The sequence below is a fragment of the Panthera leo genome, chromosome C2 (genome assembly GCF_018350215.1).
Source record: "Panthera leo isolate Ple1 chromosome C2, P.leo_Ple1_pat1.1, whole genome shotgun sequence".
NCBI classification, from domain to species: domain Eukaryota; kingdom Metazoa; phylum Chordata; class Mammalia; order Carnivora; family Felidae; genus Panthera; species Panthera leo.
In genome coordinates, this window is record NC_056687.1 from 147,383,948 (window position 1) to 147,399,180 (window position 15,233).

The following is a 15,233-nucleotide window of genomic DNA, read 5'->3' on the forward strand; positions in this document are numbered from 1 at the left end:
AAAAGATAAATTGATGATTGTTTTGTGACAAAACAAATCTAGCATTTAGCAAAATGCTATCAACTACAGAATCTAGTCTGTGGATACATGGGTGTTCTTTATATAATTCTTTCAACCTTTCTGAATGTTTGCATATTTTCATAACAAAATGTTGAGACACAAATATTAGTGTGAATATGATTATAGATAACTAACAAATGGACAGTAAAACACTTTGTGTTTTGACTATAGAAAAAGTCTTTTTTTCCCTAAGGGTGTATTTTTTCTGTGTTCTGACTACTTTTTTTAATGTTTATTTATTTTTGAGAGAGAGAGAGAGGGAGAGAGGGAAAGTGTGTGTGTGAGCAGGGAAGGGGCAGAGAGAGAGGGAGACAGAGAATCCCAAGCAGGCTGCCAGCTGCCAGCACAGAACCTGATGCGGGGCTCAGACTTATGAACCACGAGATGGTGACCTGAGCCCAAGTCGGATGCTTAACCGACTGAGCCACCCGGGTGTTCCCTGAATTTTAATGGATTCCAAATTAGTAAGCATGCATCAAACAAACTTTTTGGGTAGTTTGATTATAACATTATATTCTAGACATACAGTTTCCATCTCAGGTAACATGATATCTGCTCAGGCGGATACACTCGCTTGGCACCTTTAAAAACGTACAAGCCCTCAGAGTTCAGGATGTTAAAGGAAGACCGGAAAGAGAGACATTTCTGCAGTGAAGGTAAACGACAAGTCACGGTAAATTAAGGACATAAAAATGCAGGTGAGCCATTAAAATGATCACTGGTCTGATTACAACAGCTACTGAGCTTAAAGTGTAGCAGATGTGATGAAACGACGAGGAAATGACTTGAAAGAGCCTATGAATGTTGAAAACACAAAGTCAATCATGAAACAGCTTAAGTAATTAAATTCCAAGGAAACACAACGTCTGATCGAAAAATGGGCAAAATACATATGAACAGAAATTTCACAGGACAAGGAATCCAAAAGGCAGCGACCCTGGGGCCATGAGGGGAGGCAGCCCAGAGGAAAAAGCCAGCACCCCGTGGGCAGCAGAGGAGAAAGAGGGGAAGAAACGGCCTAATAAGAGCTCTGGACCATTACCTTAATCAGGGCTGGAACCACTTCCTTCCAGACTTCTAAGTGAGATAATAAACGTCCTTACTGTTCAGGCAGCTTTTAGTTGGTTCTTATGTTACTTGCAGCTGGAAAACATCCCTGATCTACTGGTACTATTTTGAGGCTATTATGAAGAGTTCATTGCTGCACTTGTCTGTAACAAGTGATGGATGCAACATAAATACCATCTGGAGGGGACTCGTTCAATAAATTACGGTGCAGCCATACGATGAAATAGCACACATCTAAAAGGATGAGCCAACACAAAAAATTGCATGCATATATATGTTCCATGCATATCAATTTTAAAAACAGGACAAATTAACGTAGGGTTCTACAGGCCAAGACAGTGGGTAGTGACCGGAAGGTGCATGTGGGAATTCGGCGCGGGGGGGGGGGGGGGGGGATCTGGTGGCGTCTGTAAGCTAGGTGGTGGGTGCACAGATGTAAAATGACCTTTGTGAAAACCCAATGAGCTGTATCTGTACTTCCATTATGTGTGATTTTCTGTATGTGCCTTCGACGCCAATAAAACTTACACGCACAAAGTAATGAGAGCTTTATATATGCTAATAGGGGATGATATCCAAATATGTATGTCCTAAAACAATTTAAAAACTAAGAAGTCGGGGCGCCTGGGCGGCTCAATCAGTTAAGCATCCGACCTCGGCTCAGGTCATGATCTCGTGGTTCGTGAGTTTGAGCCCCACGTCGGGCTCTGTGCTAACAGCTCAGAGCCTGGAGCCTGCTTCCTATTCTGTGTGTGTGTGTCTCTCTCTCTCTCTCTCTGCCCCTCCCCCACTCGTACTCTGTCTCTGTCTCTGTCTCTCTCTCAAAAATAAATAAACATTAAAAAATTAAAAACAGCTAAGAAGTCAATTATATATTATTATGTATAAATTATAACTTTGATGATTGAATTAAAAAAAAAAAACAAATTACATAAGTAAATGCTGGCAAATTCCCCAAATAAGTAAATGCAGGCAAGATCTGGCCTTCTCTGCACCAGTTAGCGCCTCCCTGTTCCCCTTCCTGCATGGATATAGGTTAATCCAATGTGATTCCAACAAGCTCATCATCTTTGCCTCACAACCCAGTGGATGCCCAAGACAGACACTATCATTCTCAATTCCTCCCCCTTTCTTAGCGTGCACACATGCTCATCTACCAAAAACATGTAGGTTTTGCCATTTATATGCATCTCAAATCTACCCGGGGCTTTCCACCTCTACCCTAGCCAAGGGCATTATTATTCTCCTGCAGTAATGATAGCCCCACTTCTTGTATCCCATTGTCCCCCATCATTCTTTCCAATTGCACCCGGAATTAATGGTCAAAAAGGCAAATTTGACTATCTTTCCCAGCTTAAATAACACTGCAATGGTCTCCTCCTGACCTTGGGACAAAGCCCAAACTTTTTGGCATGGAGTCCGAGGCCGCGCTCCCCTCTTCCCTTCACCTGGGAGCAAGCATTCTCCTGCTCTTAATCTGTCCTTCTCTCAGGACTTAATCTGTCCTGAGTTTCCCGCTAAGACCTCCCCCAGCCATCTCCTCTTTCCTTTTCACCAGGTCCTGCGAATCCTTCAGGCACCCCTTCGAGAAGGGCTTTGTGGACGCCTATGCTGAGTTAGGTCCTCCTGCTCTGTCCCCTGAGCACCCGTACGTCCCCTCTCAGAACCGTCACTCATCAGACCTTATCGTAATTACTTAATATCTGTTTTCCAGATAAACCGTAAGGACTGGGGGTGCAAGGATGGCGTCTGCCCTTGAACCACTGTATTCCCAGGATGCAGCCCCAGGCCTGGCACGCATCAGGAGTGCAATGAACACGTTATGTAAGTGAAATCACAAATGGGTGACGGGATGAACAAATGCTATTTATTTATTTACTTATTTATTTAAATGTTTATTTATTTTTGAGATGGTACAAATGGGGAAGGGGCAGAGAGAGGGGGGGCAGAGGATCCAAAGTGGGTTCTTGGCTGACAGCAGTGAGCCTAAGCAGTAGCACTCGAACTTACGAATGGTGAGATCACGACCTGAGCCGAAGTCAGGTGCTCAACCAACTGAGCCACCCAGATGCCCCTGGACAAATGCTTTTTAAATTATCCACAGCAGGGTGGTGCTTTGTGGGCACTACCCACGCGAAGTCCTTGGAGGAAAACCTTGAGGTCCTGTACGGCCTAAAGCCCTTTGAATGAATGCACTCTCCCCTCAATTGCCAAATTTTGCCCTTCTATATCAAAGGAAGGCACAGGTCTTGTACAGGTTGCTGGCTTTAGCAACCTAGAGAGTTAATGAGCCTACTTAGAGAGAGAGAGTAGGCAGGTAGTTGTGTTTTGTTTTGTTTTGTTTTGTTTGTTGAGAAACAAGATGAACGATTTCTGGTCAAAAGAGATAGGAGAAAGTAAAAGAGAAGGAGAATCAAAACTGTGTGCCTCACACATGCCTGGCTGGGCCCCGATTTGGAGCAGCAGAGGGGAGAGCAAGGGTAGTGCTGGAACAAGAAAGAGGGAAGTGAGCGGGAGACAGCCAGGAGGAAACTCATAATAATCTAAGGAGAATCAGGGCAGGAACCTGGGTGCTCCTGACACCCCAAAGTGTAAACGTGGAGGGAGGCAAAGACCAAAGGAGCTGCACACAGAGAACCCTGGCCTACTCTGGAGGCCTGGATTCTCTCTTTTTAAATTTAGTTTTAGAGAGACAGCATAAGTGGGGGAGGGGCAGAGACGGGGGGGGGCGGGGGGGGGGGGACGACAGAGGATCCAAAGCAGGCTCTGCACTGACAAGCTGACAGCAGAGAGCCCGACGCGGGGCTCGAACCCACGAACCACGAGTTCATGACCTGAGCCGAAGTTGGACGCTCAACTGACTGAGGCACCCAGGTGCCCCTGGAGGCCTGGATTCTTGATTCAGCCCTGACACGAATTTACAGTGTGGCCTCCTTACTCGAACCACTTAGGCTCCCTGGCTCTTGGTTTTCCCATTTGCAGGATGAAGGGTTTAATGTAGCCTATGCTTACTAACAGCTCAGAACTTTTGTGAAAGCAGTTGTTCAATGACAACACTTCCCTCCAAAGACAAAATGAAAGAACACTTGGAAGAATTAAACCCTCTCCTGTTAATGGTCTTTACTAAGCATTTGGCAATCCTCACCTTGGGTAAATAGTTTCTTTCTTATAAGGCTCTCTAATCTCAGGTATGTTCTTATCTAGTACTAATCTCCCTATGGGATTTTGGTTGTGTTTTCAATCACAATGGCTATTTGTATAATATAAAGTGTCTTTAGGCTTTAGAAAGTTTTTTCACACTGGGCCAGACAAAAGCTCTGACAAAAGCTACATGGAAACCTGCCCAAGGGTACACAGCTCAGAAGGGGAGAGCAAAGGCTGGGGTGTGGGCTCCCTGCACAGACCAGGACTTAGCACTCATGTGGCCAACAGGCCAGTATTTCCACTTTCCTCCGTGCTTCCACAAAAGACGTGCAGACATATTATGGACTTCCAGGTGGGACAGGACAATAGGGTTTGTCAATTCTCAATTCCTTAATCCCGTTTTTATTCCTCAGCATGTTTTGCAAATATTTGAAATGTAAAAACAAAGGCCATCCATTCTCTTTATACAAGCTGTTCCAGAAGTATGCGAAATAATCAATCCTTTCAAATAAAAAGACTTCCTTTTCCCTGTATTTTTTGCCTGAATACACTGCCAGAGCACAAGTCCTGATGTTAGTCATGTATCTCGAATAACCTCAATTCACCACAGTTTATGTACTAAAAATATTTATGTATTCCCTGGTCTTGATGAGCACAATAGCAATCTTTCAAACACCTTGCAGTGGGATGTAACGAAAGCTGAACTGCAGCCCTGAATCATTTCTACTTTTTACATTCAAGTCTGCCTCTCAGTGGGCGTGCTTCAAGAGCAGAGTGACAGGACACTGCATTCCCTCCGAAGGAAGTTAGGAGTGACAACTGATCTGCTTCTTGAGGGAAGAGGCGGCTGCTGACTCTTCTTAGCACCAGGAAGGGGGTGGGGGTCCAGTTCCCTATTTAGTTCTGCAGTGGGACAGGAGGCCGGCCAAGGAGCAAGGGGTTGAGAACCACGTGTCAAAGACCAGGAAGGGCACTGGGTCTAAGTTCAGGCTCTCAGCTCCACAGCTCTGGAACTTGGAGCCTGAGCATAAACCAACAAAGGGACCGGGCCCAGGGTGAGCAAACACCAGAGGCTGAGGGCAGGGTCCTCTGAGTCAGATTGAGCACGGCGCCTGCCAGCTCACGGCACGCTACGGGGAAGATGGGGAAGTCAGCCCCCTCCATAATGAACATTAATACAATAGATCCCTCGGGATTTCTTTGCAGATTAGATTCATGGTGCATAAACTACCAGCGAACAGGAGCTGTGCCCTGTTCATGATTGTTTATTGGACACCTGGCATTCTGTGTGACACCGAATAGGTATTCGTTGAAAAATTGTTGAATGAGTGAATAAATGAATGGTGAATATAGAAGGCTTAGCACAGAACCTGACTCGTGGTAAATGTTTAATGAAAATCTGTTGATTAAATGGTTTACATAAAGAGCTTGGGACTGGCCAAAGGCACAGCATCCAGGAAATGCCAGGAAACGGTAAATATTAAAAACAACACGGGGCTGATTGGTATAAGAGCTCACCTAATATAAGGAATCCAAATGGGGGTGCCTGGGTGGCTCAGTCGGTTAAGCGTCCGACTTCAGCTCAGGTCATGATCTCACGGTCCGTGAGTTCGAGCCCCACGGCGGGCTCTGTGCTGAGGCTCAGAGCCTGTGCTCAGAGCCTGGAGCCTGCTTCAGATTCTGTGTCTCCCTCTCTCTCTGACCCTTCCCCGTTCATGCTGTCTCTCTCTGTCTCAAAAATAAATAAACATTAAAAAAAATTAAAAAAAAAAAAAAGGAATCCAAATGGCAGGTGAATGTACTTACTGCAGTCAATGTATTCTCTTCCCGGTAAGGCAGCCAACCTGGGAAAGCAAGATGAGCGAAAATATATAAAAATGAGAACTCTTCTCTTATTCTCAACATTAAATTCGAGAGTGGAAACCATCCCCCACACAGAACTTTGGAGCTGAGGACTGAAACTACCCTCAATAATTTCACGTTAGCATCCCACTGCCCTCTTTAGCACGCCTTTTTATTCCAGAAGACTCTGCTCAGACAAATGGATGGATTGTTCATGACAGGAACTTCCTGAGAGACCCATCAACTCTTCAGGGGAAACCATCAACAGACACTTTGGCACCTTAAGCTTCTTTGAATCCTTCACCTCAAAATCCTCACCAATCTTAGACGGTTGTATCCTGATCCTAAACCAATCCTCACCACGTCACTTGCAGTGAAAGAACCACCATGAGCCAAAATCCCAATCTTAAATCAGTTTCAACCTTACTTTCCTCCTTCCGGCTACTGCCAAAGCTCTCTGGGCAGGTAATGCACAGTCAGCAATAAACTCAGTGTTATCTTTTTTTTTTTTTTTTTAGTTTAATTATTTATTTAATTAAGTAATCTCTATACCCAAGGTGGGGCTCAGACTCACAACCCTGAGATCAAGAGTCTCATGCTCCTTGGACTCAACCAGCCAGGCCCCCTAAGCATTATCTTTTCAATTGGTTGTGGTGGTGCTGTTTGGGAGGCAGCACTGATCAGTAGAAACATAGAATCTATCTCTACCCTTCTGCGGGAGCCTGTTCTGTCTCTGCCCAGCTCTCTTCTTGTGATTTCTCCACAAAAATTATAGTCCTGTCTCTGGAAATTCACCCAGACTCTCTTCCAGAAACCAAGAGACCATCAGCCCTGAGTCCTTATCACCTTTATCTGATGGCAGCCCATAAAGCATGATCTAAAATGGCAGAGGCTCAGAAATCTTATGTCCTGGGGCACCTGGGTGGCTCAATTGGTTGAGCGGCTAACTTCGGCTCAGATCATGATCTCATGGCTGGTGAGTTCGAGCTGCCATGTCGGGCTCTCTGCTGACAGCTCAGAGCCTGGAGCCTGCTTCGGATTCTGTGTCTCCCTCTCTCTCTGCCCCTTCCCTGCCCATGCTCTCTTTCTCTCGTCTCAAAATAAATAAACATTAAAAAAAAAAAAAAAAAAAAAAAGGAATTCCTATGTTCTTCAAACAGAATCAGGAATTCTCACCATCTTTTGGGAAGAGTCATTCTGTATCTTCTGCCCCTTGGGAACAGAGCTTCTGTAGACATTCATCAATCTGTTCCACATTTGGTACAATTTCCTGAAGTTCAAAGGTAATAGAGGTGAAGGATCTTGACCTTATAGTAATAGAGGAAACGTACAGCTCAGGAAACGTCCACAGGGATGGATACTGGGCAGCACAGGGAAATTAAAACGTGGGAATAAGTAGGGAGAGAGAATGTGGAATAGGAAAATGAGAACAAAGACCCAAGGCAGAGAAAGGCAATGGAAAGAGACCATCTAGAGAGAAAGAAGGTGTCTGAATGGGTACACCTGCCCAAAAGGACTGGGTGAGTTCCTTCTGATTCATCTAAATGGTCATCAGTTTTTCAACTTGCTCTTTACTGCATGGAAGGGAGCCAAGATCACCCAAAGAAGATTTTTAGAAGTGGGGGAGGAGGGTGTCCCTAAGAATCTAGATAAAGCCGCAAAGTTTGTTAAGTTCCTCTTCCAAACAGGCATGCTTCCCTTCCCTACATCCCTCTCACACTGCCAGAGGCCACTTCCTTTATTCCAAGCCCCCTTAGTGCTCTACCTAACTCAGGAATGCCCCGCCTGGAGAACCTCCACCTGCCTGCAAAATTGCCTGGCCCACTCCATGTTTCTGTAAACACGTGGTCCCTGTTTAAAAACAAAACCAAACAACAAGAAAACCCTGCTAAGTTTCAGTCATCTTCAAACAATCCTGTCTGCTGAATCCTGTTCTGGGCCCACCAGAATCTTACAGAAACCCTCCTGGACCTATTTGAATCCAAGCTTCCCAGACTCAGTGATGCGGTGCCTGGAAGGAAGGTGACCCTTCCCAAGGAAGAATTCACAATCCTCCTTGTGCACCGCCCAGAGACATGAGCTCACAAGACTGCCTTAGTTGTTGCTTGCCCCTTTTTTGTTTGTATCTAGTCCTTTTGGTGTCCGCTCTGGGACATCAGACCTGGACAACATAGCTCTTTCCAGGCGAGCGGATATATTCAGCTTTCGCAGACACATCGGCGTTTAGAGATCTTTGTTTCTTACCATTTGACATTCCACAGTTTAGTTAAGTGTAAGTGATTACCTGGTTAATGGAATCAATACCAAGATATGAATGACCGATAGGGGTCTTGACATGTCAAAGGTTTTATCAAAGCATATTAGTCTATAATATATCATCGGGGCAAGCAGGAAAGAAAACTCGGTATCTGTGAAATAAGCAGAAAGGAGTAGAGTCCCGCCCCACTGGACTCCTTCCCGCAGATGACCTCCCTGCCTAGCACTGCCCCGGTGCCTCTACGCCGTCCTCATTAACACAGTCATTACCTGGACATACATTGTGATCACATGGGCTACAAGCCAAGACAGAAATTTTGTCTTCCCAGTATCTCTTTCCCTCTCTCCCCGAATCTCTCTCTCTCTCTCTCAAACACATACACATACACAGAGTGGAGGACTCTTTATAAATACTGGTTAAATGAATAAACAAACACGTGTATTAGAACATGCATACGCCATAATCCGTGACTTGCTAAAGTGAATCAATAACACTTTTACAAATGAAAGCTGGTTTGGAGTGTAGGGGTGATGTCCCTCCTTTCCACAAGTTTGAGGGTGAGATATATGTCCCCCCTCCCCCGCCCCCAACCAGGAAACTATAGAACCCTCCTCTTGAGAAATTAGTGTGCTCTGGTGAAAAGTCATCAGGAAACGGACATTTGGCTGTGCCTGCCAAAAGAACCTGTTTGCCACCCAGTCACCCTCTGTTGACAAGCCCTGCCAACGTATCTAGAGCTGCTTCACTCTTTTTTTTTTTTTTTTAGTTTATTTATTTTAAGAGAGAGAGAGACAGAGAGAGAGAGAGCAGAGGAAGGGCAGAGAGAGGGAGAGACAGAATCCTAAGCAGGTTCCAAGCTGTTATTGCAAAACCCAGTGTGGGGCTTAAACTCACAAACTGGGAGATCATGACCTGAGCCGAGGTCAGGAGTCAGACACTTAACTGACTGAGCCACCCAGGCACCTCTAGAGACACCTCACTCTTAAATATGAACCACATAGCACACACCATCCAACATTGGAAAAAGCTTCCAACATGAGAGACAACGCAAGTAAGATAAAGTAAAAACAACAACAACACGTTGAAAGACAACACCCTACATTTAATATTTTCAAAGAGTTAAAAAGAATAATGAGAAAGAACTCTTGGAAGCTGAAAACAACATAGCCTTAAGAGACAAAAACAAAAACTGGGGCGCCTGGGTGGCTCAGTCAGTTAAGCATCCAACTTCAGCTCAGGTCATGATCTTGCAGACTGTGAGTTCGAGCCCCATGTCAGCTCTGTGCTGACAGCTCAGAGCCTGGAACCTGCTTCGGATTCTGTGTCTCCCTCTCTCTCTGCCCCTCCCCTGCTCGTGCTCTGTCTCTCTCTCACTCTCTCAAAAATAAATAAACATTAAAAAAATTAAAACAAAACAAAACAAAACAAAAAACACCAAAAAGAGTTGAAAGATAAAATCCAGAAAGTGAGCATGGGACAGGTAAACAGAAATGAGGGATGACATATGCTACATGAGCAAAGTTTCAGAGAGAAACCACAGAGAAAATGGGAAAGAGCTACTTCTTGAAGAAATGAGACAAAAAAAAAAATTCACAGAACTGAAAAACACAGTAATTCTGATTGAAAATGCATCACTGAACTTAGAAAGGCCCATGACGGGGTTATAATCATGACATTTCAGGACACGGGGGATAAAATGAATCCTAAAACTTTCAGAGTGAGGGAAAAAAACAGGTCACATAGAAAGGAACAATGTTTGGGGGAAGGATCTGAAACAGATAAAAAGATGGAGCGGATAATCAAAGTAGAAATGAATTGCCAACTCACGTCATAGTTTGGAGGTTGAGTCCAGGGCTGGAAGGCCAGCTCAGGAATCCTTAACATCTAGTTTCCAATTCTGAGCTCAAGGGGGCCATTATGTCTACACCCCAGCACAGGGAAGAAGGAAAAGTGAGAGTAGGCTGATTCTTCCCAGGTCACAACCTGAAATGGAAAACACAGTGTCAACTCACACTGTACTGGCCAGAGCCTGGTCCCCTGTCTAGAAAGCACCATAAGGAAGGCTAGGAAGTGTAATCTCCAGTGAGGCCAAAAGTCAGACGGGTCTTTCCTAAAGGAAAAAGGAGGAATGGGCAGTGGAGTACAGAAAACTCTTCACCAATCAGATTCAGAATTGAACCGTTATTTCTTCAGGACATCACTGGATACCAATCACTGATGGGGCAGTGTCTTCATAATTTGGAAAGAAAATGATCTTTATGCAAGAATGTCACACTAGTTCTATATCAAAGTTAAGGTCAGAAGAAAGGCATTAAAGAGAGAAAAAGAGGGGCGCCTGGGTGGCTCAGTCAGTTAAACGGCTACCCTTGATTTCAGCTCAGGTCATGATCTCAGTTCGTGAGATTGAGCCATACGTCGGGCTCTGTGCTGACAGCATTGGAGACTGCTTGGGATTCTCTCTCTGCTTCTCTTTCTTCCCTCCCCCCCGCCAATAAATAAATAAACATTTAAAAAAATAAAGAGAGAAAAACAATTTTCTGGGAGTTACTAACTGATATGCTCTACTTAAATAAAGAGTAATCCAAGAAATAGGAGGACTTGGAATCCAAGAACAGCCTTAAAGAGCAAATATGACCAAATATGCCAGAGGGCATAAAAGACACACGGCTTTGGAGGGGCACGTGGGTGACTCAGTCAGTTCCGCGTCTGACTTCGGCTCAGGTCATGATCTCGCTGCTCCTGAGTTCGAGTCCTGCATCAGGCTCTGCGCCGACAGCTCGGAGCCTGGAGCCTGCTTTGGATTCTGCCTCCTCCCCTGTCCATGCTCTGTCTCTCTCTCAAATATAAAATCAAACATTTAAAAAATTAAAAAAAAAAAAAAGACATGGCTTTGGGAAAGAAATTGCCAGGGGAAAAAATGGAATCAATAAATTATTTATTACATTTGCTCTTTGGGAAAAACTACTGATGGGAACATACTCAATCTAATGAAGCAAATGAGAAAAACTTTAAGAATTGGTAGAAAAAAATATGTGTTAAAAGAAAGAAGCAATTACTGGGGCGCCTGCGTGGCTCAGTCTAAGTGTCTGACTTCGGCTCAGGTCATGATCTCATGGTTTGTGAGTTCCAGCCCAGGGCTGGGCCCCGTGCAGAGCTCGGAGGCTGAAGCCTGCTTTAGATTCTGTGTGTGTCTCTGTCTGTCCCTCCTTCACTCAAGCTCTCTGTCTCTCTCGCTCAAAAATAAATAAATATTAAAAAAATTTTTTTTAAAAACAATTATTAAGTTCAGGGATGGGGGGAAAAGAGTATATACGAGGATATCTGATTATAATACACTTCTTAGAGGATGGCTAATTATGCTCACCTGTCATAATAAGGCAAACTGATTACTGAATTGACCCCAAACCGTGATATAACTACGGAACAGAGAGGGTGTGGGGGAGGAAGTATGTGTGTGCTCAAGAGGTGGGGGGATAGTATTGAAGTGAATCCTCGTTTATTATTAGAAGACGTCTGAATTCTGGGGCGCCTGAGTGGCTCGGTCGGCTGAGCGTCCAACTTCGGCTCAGGTCATGATCTCGCGGTTTGTGAGTTCGAGCCCGGAGAAGGGGCTCTGTGCTGACGGCTCGGAGCCTGGAGCCTGCTTCGGATTCTGTGTCTCCTTCTCTCTCTGTCCCTCCCCGACTTGTGCTGTCTCTCTCTGTCTCTCAAAAATAAACAAATGCAATAAAAAATTAAAAAAAAAAAAAAAAAGAAGACATCTGAATTCTAAAAAATCAAGAAGTAGCGGAAAACCTCAGTCACAGTTAGAGAAACGCAAGGCAAAAGTACAATGAGAATGTGTTCACCTGTCAGACTGGTGAATTCCCCCAAGTGTGGCTTTTGGCACGCGTTGGCAAGGCTGTGGGGACGTACGTGTTGTCACACGTTGCTGGGAACAGCGTGAACTGGCCTGACCTCTCAAAACCACAAAGGTGTCCGTCCACTCTTTGAACCAGCACTGCCGCTTATAGGAAATTATCCTGGAGGTATCTTTATATGCACGCAAGACAACATGGGAATATTCACCGTAGCATTTTTGGTAAAGGAAATACTAGAAATAATGCAAATGTCCATCTGCTTTAAAAAAAAGAGCAAAGATGCTCTGGTTACGCAAGTGGCATAATTAATGAAATATTTCTTTTTTTTTTTTTAATTTTTTTTTTTCAACGTTTTTTATTTATTTTTGGGACAGAGAGACAGAGCATGAATGGGGGAGGGGCAGAGAGAGAGGGAGACACAGAATCGGAAACAGGCTCCAGGCTCCGAGCCATCAGCCCAGAGCCTGATGCGGGGCTCGAACTCACGGACCGCGAGATCGTGACCTGGCTGAAGTCGGACGCTTAACCGACTGCGCCACCCAGGCGCCCCTGAAATATTTCTTTTTTATGTAATTTTAATGTTTATTTATTTTTGAGAGAGACAGACAGAGCACGAGCAGGGGAGGGGCAGAGAAAGAGGGAGAAGCAGGCTCCAGGCTCTGAGCTGTCAGCGCAGAGCCCAGCGCGGGGCTCGAACGCCTGATCTGTGAGATCATGACCTGAGGCCTAAGTCGGAAGATTAACCGAGTCACCCAGGAGCCCCTGTTTATTTATTTTTAGTTGTATTATTGTTTTTTAGGTAGGCTCCGTGCCCAAGGTAGGGATCGAACTCACGACCTAGAGATCAAGAGCCTCACACTCTGCCAACTGAGCCAGCCAGGCACCCCTCATTTTATAATGTAATTGCAAAACATCGGAGGTGATTTGGGCGTGAAATGATGCAGTTATTTCTTAGCTGAAAAGAGCAATTTGCAGAACGGTACGTAAAAAAGGTCTCCGTCAGGGCTGCTCGCCAGCGTGTCTGGAACTCTGATTCCTGGGCGGTGGTAAATTTGCACGTTCCTGCCCCCCTTGAAACTGCCAGGTCTGTGACATGCTCTGGTCAATGAATGGGAGCGGAAATGAGAGCGGTCACCTCTGGGAGGAAGGCTGTAGGGGCCAGTGAGAAATTTGTCATCTTCCCTGCCCCTTAGCATTGCAGACATGCTGCTCCCGATGACAGAGGCTCTGTTGGGGGGCCAGTGCGGGTGGGGACACTGTGACACCACCTAGGATGGCCATGGAACATGAGAGAGAAAGAAGCCGCTTCGACGTTTGGGCTGTTTATTACTGCAACACGTCCTACTTTATCTATCACGACTGATACAAGACACTCTCCCACCTTTTGTGCGGAAAAAAAAAGGAAAGGCACAGCAAGCAAACATATCTTGTTATTTTCTTGTGTATAGACGTGCACAGAGAACTAATGACCGAGGTCGCCTGAGGAAAGCGAGTTAGGTAGGAGCTAGAAGGCTGGGAGGAGGGCGCAGGAGAGGTACTCGTTACTATGTATCTTTCGGTGTGTTTTATTCTAGAACCACGTGTAAGCACTACTTATTTAGACACAACACTTCCGTTAAAAAAGAAATAGTAATATAGGAACATTATTTAGAAATATGGAAATCAATGGATGAAGTAGCAAAGTAATTGAAAGTGGTTATTTCCGGGGCGTAAAATCTGGGAGAAGGGTTATCACTTTCCATTTAGGATCATTTAGTACAATGTCATTTAAAAACTATGTGTATTACATTGCTTTTTTTTCTTTAATTTTTTTTAACGTTTATTTATTTTTTGAGACAGAGAGAGACAGAGCATGAACGGGGGAGGGTCAGAGAGAGAGGGAGACACAGAATCTGAAGCAGGCTCCAGGCTCTGAGCTGTCAGCCCAGAGCCCGACGCCGGGCTTGAACTCATGAACCGCAAGGCTATGACCTGAGCCGAAGTCCGACGCTTAACTGATTGAGCCACCCAGGCGCCCCTACGTTGCTTTTTTAAAACATTCTCTTTGCTACAACCAGAGTGATCTTTTACAAGACAAATATGACTGGGATTCTGGGGTGGTTCAGTCGGCGAAGCATCTGATTCTTGATTTCGGCTCAGGTCATGATCTCACCGTTTGTGCGATGGAGCCCTGTATCGATCGATCGGGCTCTGTGCTGACAGCACAGAGTCTGCTTGGGATTCTCTCTCGGCCCCTCCTCCACTCGCACATGTGCTCGCTCGCTCTCTCTCTCAAAAATAAATAAATAAACATTAAAAAAATAAATAAAAAATAAAAGACATGTGACTACATCACTCAGCCGAAACACTTCAATATTCTCCCACTGCCTCCAAAATAAAACCCAAAGCCCTATAATAAAACCCTACATTACCTGGCCCCTGTCCACTGGTTGGCCTCATCTGTCTTTACCTGTTGGTCTGTCCTCTGTTTACTGAATTTTCAGGTCCTCAGAGGAACCGATGGCTATTTTTCTTTTGCCTTCAAGCTTCCGTGTATGCTATTCTCTCTACCTCAGAAACTCTTTCTCCTATTTAATTTGTACTCAACCTTCACTTCAGAAATCTTTCTTCCAGAAAATCTTACTGGTGCCCTGGGTCCAGCTTGGCATGGCTCCCATCTGTTCCCAGAGCCCCCTGTCTCTTATCAGAACAATATGGGGCTGGACTCCATAGAAGATACTTGTTTCTTTATCTAACCTTCCTTTTGGACTGTGAACTTTGTTTCGTTTAGTCAACATTGTATTGTCAGTTCTGGCACATGGCAGGAGTTCAGGAAATACCTGTAGAATCAGCCAATGAACAAGGCTCAACTCTAGAAACAAATGCTAGCTGGTATTTGATTTTCACCCAAACAGAAATGGAGTAGATATCCCTGCTTTTCTCTGGTAAGGTACAATACTAAGTCTAGAAAGTTCATCTTTAAAACTCCTACGTTCTCCAAGGGATCCAAGCTAGCCGGTTCC